Here is a 6,461-nt window from a genome sequence, read left to right as displayed (position 1 = left end):
AGAGATCACAAGTAGGCAGAGAGACAGGCAGAGAGGCAGGTGAAGCAGGGTCCCCACCGAGCAGAGAGCCCGACTCGGGGCTCGATTCCAGGAACATGGTATCATGACCTGAGCCAAAGGCAGAGGCTTTAACCCACTAAGCCACCCAGGGGCCCCTGTAATTTCACGTCTATATGGAATATAAAAAAAGAAACAAGTGAACAGACAAAAAAATAAAACAGAAATAGAATCTTAAATACAAAGAACAAACTGGTGGTTATGGGAGGGAAGGTGGATGGGGGATGGGTGAAATAGGTGAAGGGGATTAAGAGGTACAAATTTCCTGTTATAAAATAAATAAAATAATTTCCTGTTCTCATCTGGAGATGAAAAGTACAGCATTGGGAATACAGCCAATGATATTATAATAAGTTTATATGGTGATGTGATGATATACTTACTGTGGTGATCACTGAGTAATGTATAGAATTGTCAAATTACTATGTTGTACACCTGAAACTAATTTAACATTGAATGTCAGCTATATGTCTAATAATAATTTTTTAAGTGCAGCATGACAAAAGCTCTGGGTGGCTCAGAGGAACATATTGTGAGAAAAATCTGGGCACTGAAATCTCTCAGTTAGAAAGTAAATAAAAGTAGTGAGATTCTTAATGTGAGGTTTGGAAAAACGTTAACCCAAAATTTTAACTTTTATTTTATGTATGCATTAAGGCCATATGTAATAAAAATCTGTCTAAATACTTACCAAAGAGCTTTTTGAATACATTTAAATTAAAATATTAATGAAAAGAAAACATTGTATCATAGTTTGAATGGTAGCATTTTTTGTTTCTTATTAAACTATATCAGGAAAGGAAGCCAAGACTCAATGAAATATGGCTATTATCCCCAGTTTCACAAGAGCATGAACCTCTCTGGCTTAACAAAGCCTAAGGAATCTACTACAGAAATGGGTTGTTCTTACTACCCTGGAGCCTTTTGTGCAGACTATGAACCAAAAGCTCAATATTAATCTTAAAATTAATTATATAACAAAGTTGTATTATTTGGAAGATGTGTTTAAATGACTCAAAGTTAAAAGATCTCAGTATAATGCTGGTTCTATAATTATCCTCCCAGAAAACATTACTTGTAAAACTTAATGATGTAGAACCATAATCATAGCATCGAGTAGGAGGTTGCCAAGCAGATGGGAAAGTTTTTTGGTTTTTGTTTTCCAGTTGTTTTCTTCTCTTTCCTCCCCTCCTTTACAAGGAGAATCAGCCACCTGTTTTTAAAGGCTGAAGTATTTTTACTGTTCTTGGTCGGAAACATTTGTTTAAACAAAGTAGCACTGGTTGCTAAACCCTTGATTCTAAATGGACATAGCCATCTCATTTTTGTTGGGCCAGGGTTTGGATAACAATTTGATTTCCCAGTCTGTTTCTTTTGTGACCATATAATCCTCTCCCAGTGTTGCATGCTCTGTGAGCTACAAGCACTTGAGAGCTCATAAGCACAAATACTCCAAGGTTTCTTTGGGATTAGCACCATACAAATGCAGATTTGGCACAATGGAAGACTGATTCCATGCTTGTAACTGTTACTGCTCTACTTCCTGCTTCCTCTGGGTAGCAAAGCTAGCTAATGTTTTTAAAATACTCACTTACTTTAGCTGCTGACTTTTTCATTGGCTGCCTGGAGAAGAGAAGGAGTTCTTGCCTATGTATTTCAGTGTTTTGATCCCTTTCAATTATTTTTTAAAATATATGTCATTAAATTTTACAGGAGTATTACAGAATTCCTAATTGCAGAATTTGAACTTGAGCTATGCAATCTTACTTTTCGTCTTTAATCTATGTGGGGCGGCAGGCGCTGTGCTGCGGGCTGCGCTGGTGGGGGGCGGCGGGCCGCGGCGCGGGCCCGGTGCCCGGCGCGTGTGGCTGGGAGGCGCTCTGGGGGGCGGGCGCGCGGGCGGCGGCCGGGGCCATGGCCCAGGTCGGCGGGAGCGCGCGGAGGAGGGCGCCGGCGCTGCTCGAGGCGGCCCTTGCGCGCCACGAGAGCCTGCATATCTGGGACGAAGTGTTCGGCGAGTCCGGCCCGGACAGCGGCGGGAACGCCTTCTACAGCACGTCCGCCGCCTCGCGCTCCTCCTCCGCCGCCTCCTAGGACGCCGAACAGGAGCGCCCCGGCCCCCCGCTGCCTCCCGACGCCCCCGAAGGGCAGGAGTCCGATGAGGACGAGGCCAGGGCGGGTTGGAGTGCCACGCTGCGGGACCGCCCGCCCCCGCGCTTCGTGGACACTGGCGGTAAGGCGCGGCCCGCGGGGGCGGGGGCGGCCTGGGGAGGTGTGAGCGCGGGGCTGGGAGAACTCCAGATGTTCCGCGGGCCGGCTGCTTGAGGGCGGCTTTTCGGTCAGCACACAGATGGGGCCCTGGCAGCGGGGATTTGAAGTGCGAGAATCAATCTGGTTGCGTGGTGGTGGTTGGTGGGGGCCGCTTTGACTTCCCCGTGGATGGAGAGGATGAGGCGGAGGTCCAGGTGGCACCCTGCCGCTGGCAAGGACCCAAGGGGGGGGGGCCTTCCCTCCCTTGCTGGGAGTGTCCAACCCAGTCACACCTGTGGGGTTGTTGTTAGGGGTGCGTTTGAGTTAGGTTCCTAAAGCCCGATGCAGCTTGTGTGTGTGTGTGTGTGTGTGTGTGTGTGTGTCTGTGTCTGTGTGTGTTTGTTGCGGGTGGGGGGTACGTAAATCGTTTTGTGTGGATGGCCCCAGAGCAGCGTTACCCAGGTGCCAGGGGTGGGGCAGCCAGCCTTTGGAGGGAGGCCTAGTGCGAGCCGGGACGTCTTCACTGGCTCGTGTTTTCTCCAGTGAATCTGACCAACTTTGTCCATCCCTTTCAGGATCACTTGCTGAGAGCAGAGAAGAGTGAGAGGACCAGTTATCAGCGTTAAGCTGTCTTCTCTCGCTCCAGAAGGCACTTGTGTGTTCTGCTTACCGACACGGTCATGGTCAAGCCCCTGATATCTGGAGGTCGCAGGCCTGCTGGTGGTTGTGGCTGCTTGAAATCCTCCTTTACTGCCTACTTTTTGGGAAGGTAATTCTGACACGTCTCTGCTTAGCCTGCAGAAGCTCTGTGGCCTCTGCCCTCTGGGAGAGGTGGAGACCAGCCAGCAGTCCCACCTGTCCCCTGATGCTTTCTGTTCCTTGCTAGACAGCCTACTGTGGCAGGCCCTTGTTTCTGCACACCATTTTCTTGTGTTGAAGAGTGTGCAACCAGTGTTGTGGAGGACCAGGGAGTGGCCATACTGGACCCAATGCCGCTCTCCCTGTGGCTCTCCATGATTGTTGTTCAACCATAAGAGGGCAGGCCAAAGGGAACCCTGGCTGGTGCCTGGGCTAGGATCTGGACCTTGTGCCACAGCCTGCTGGTAGGCTGATTGGGTTGGCTGGACTCTCTCAGCAGGGAGTGGTCTGCAGACCTCCCACAGACAGGCTGCAGTGTGGACACCCTGAGCTACAGCTGGGCTCTAGGGTCCGAGTCAACTGTGCTGTGTTTTGGAATGGGTGAATTTAACATATTCTCATTTAGGCTTCAGTTCAGAGTTTGGGAATTTTGAAAGTCCCATCACCCTGCATAATCCTTTTAAAGCCCATACATTTCCCAGAATGTCATAAGGGTTTCCAGCCCCAGATGGCTGTTTTCCATTCAATTAGCTCTTTAAGAATTGTACGTACCCAGAGCTCTGGTTTGGCAGACTTGATGCTGTGAGTGCTGTGATCCAGTTTTTGATCTTGGAACATGAGAGACATGTCCTCTTGTTTCCCTCCCTCTCTGGGGAAAATAGGGGAATCGTGTTAGCTTAAGCCTGGTTATGACTAAGAGCCCATGAGTGTTGGTCTGAGAAGGATGAGCGCACCTAAATACATTTTCAAGCAATATTATGTTTCTCAGTAACCTATACTTGGGAGAAATTCTGCATCAGAGCAATTTAGTCTAGCCACTGTGGCACTTAAATGGTCATGAAGTTCAGGATCATTTGTCATTTAGCATCAGGTTCAAATTCTGCTTCCTTTGGATGTGCACTGAGCTCACATCTGGACCTGAGAATCACAGGCAGGCAGGTGCTTTAACCAAAGACATTTAGTGGTTATTGGGTGGTATTTATACCCAATTTTGTTTTCTGGTTTTTTGTGGAAGCTTGCTTTTAAAATCCAGCCCTAATGAAGAATTTCCTTTTCTTCTTGAAACAGTCTTTCCCTGTGGGAAATTCGGGGTGGTGGCGGAAGGGTGAGGTGGATGGTTTATTAAGCATGAGTTCAGATGGCCTGGAACAATGGGATATGATTTATGGGGCCTGGAAATAGATGCCGGGCAGAGAAAACCCTTGTGCCCCGCGGTGGGGGGAGGAGAGATGGACGGGTTTGGTAAGAGTGAGAGCTGCACCCTGGCCAGTCTGAGAGCAGAGAGGCTCAGGCTCTGAGGTTTATTAAAGTGTCAAATATAACCCCACTTTAGGAAGGCAGCTTGGGCCTGTCTTCCATCTTTGTTCCCTGGTTCACTGACAGACGTCAGCGGGCCGGTGGGGTAGGAAAGGGTGGCAAACAGGATGGTGGCATTTGGATCTGTGATCAACCCTCGAATAGGAAAATCTGTAGCAGAAATGGCTGTTGCTGCTAGAAGCAGATGAGGAAAGCAAAGGACTTAGGGAACAGGTTTCATGCCTGCCTTCTGCTGCAAAAGCGTGTGTGTGTGTGTGTGTGTGTGTGTGTGTGTGTGTGTGTAGATAAGTGAATGTGTATGTGTGCATAGGTGTCTTACACATAAATATGTATTGCTTGTGCTGGATTGGGCTGGTTGGGGATTTTGGTTTTGGTTATAAATTAGAGATCACAGGTGCTGTCTAGGAGTCCCGCTGATGCTTTAGAGTCCTTGCGCCGGAGAGAGGCATCGGCACTGGGCACCCCTGAGCTTGGATCTGCATCTGGAGTGCAGTAGGGAGGCACCTGGTGCCCAGCCGAGGGGAGGAGGGCAGGGAGGCAGAGGTGTTTCTGTGGTTCAGGTTGAGACTAGTCCACGAACAGCTCTTCTAGTCTTCCAGTCTTCCCAGATTCTTCCTTCTGTTCTGTCCACACATTTAGCTTCCTGGATCAGGCGCTCCAGAAGTGCAGCCAGCAGATAGGAGTGGAGGTACCCTCTCCCTCTCCCCCTTCCCTCTCCTCCCTGGCTGGAGATATGGGCCCCCTTGAGGTGATTTAAATACAAAGACCATGCTTGCCCTGCTGCCTCTTAAACCCTGTCTGAAGGGAGGGTCAGCTTGGAAGCTGGAGATGCGTGCTGGGACCCCAGGGTCCAGAACCTTCTCCTGATCAGACTTACAGCTCTCCCTCTAAAATAACCCCTTCAAGCTGTCAGCCTCACCTGCCCACTGTGTAAATAACTGACACAGCAGCACAGCAGGCGGGCTCACTCCTTGGAAGCAGCACGAAATTCAGGACGCGCTGGTTTCCGGGCTTCTGCCCTTCTCATTTCCCATTCTGAGCAGTCTTGTGACTCGTTTCCTCTGAGGAGGCAAAGGAACAGGAAGATTTCCCAGATGCTCAGGGGCCCCTCTGTGTTTGGCTTTGTCGGTGGTTCCTTTGCCATGGCTGGCTGCATTCTGAGCTGTTTGCTTTTTCTCTTAGAGGCTGGACATCCTAAGAGTTTTTTTTTTTTTCTGTGTACCGTGTCAGCAACCCTCGGTAATCATTCAGCAGGGAGGTGTGACCTTGAGAAGCTGAAGATGACCGTAGGCCTTAGGAAGTTAACACGGTTAAATGTTTTTTCTTAGGGTTTGTTGTTGGATTACTCAGCTTAAAGTCTTTTTTGACTGAGAAGTAAGAGGAGAAACACCTTAAAGCTAGAGTTAAATGTATATGCTTGTAATGGGTTTGTGAGCTGAGGTACCTGGGCCCTCGTCATTGGTGTCCACGGTGAGCCACTGCTCCCAGCTTTAGCTCTGTATGGCATTCGGTGGCTCCGGGAGGAGCTGTGCGTCTGGGCGAGCGACAGGGTACGCCTTATGCAGTGCTCCCTAATAGTCAGCCACGTGCCCCTACCACACAGAATTCAGAGAAGGGAGCTTCCTGGAGGGAGGTGGTGTTCAGGCTGTGGGCATGACGGTGACCACAACCAGCAGGCCCCGGTCATAATGTTCCGTTTCATAATCACGCCAAACCTTTGTGAGTACTCCGAGAGAGCCGCGATCACCTCCACTTCACAGAGAAACATGGTTTCGTCTGAGGCGATGAGATTACCTGGGGAAGTGGTAGCCTTCTCTCGAGGGAGACTTTATTAATCAGGGAAGGTCGTTCCTTTTTAGTTTTTTTTTTTCGTTACAGCAATCTGAAAACTTTTGCTGTCAGAAATACTTTCGTATTTTTACAGGGAATTGCTTTACAGGGTCTTTTTCTCAGGGCGTACGCAGTTCAGTGAGATCTAA

This window comes from Mustela nivalis, assembly GCF_964662115.1.
Source record: "Mustela nivalis genome assembly, contig: HAP1_SCAFFOLD_143, whole genome shotgun sequence".
In the NCBI taxonomy this organism is placed as follows: domain Eukaryota; kingdom Metazoa; phylum Chordata; class Mammalia; order Carnivora; family Mustelidae; genus Mustela; species Mustela nivalis.
The sequence above is the reverse complement of the archived record's forward strand: the minus strand, read 5'-3'. Positions refer to the sequence as shown.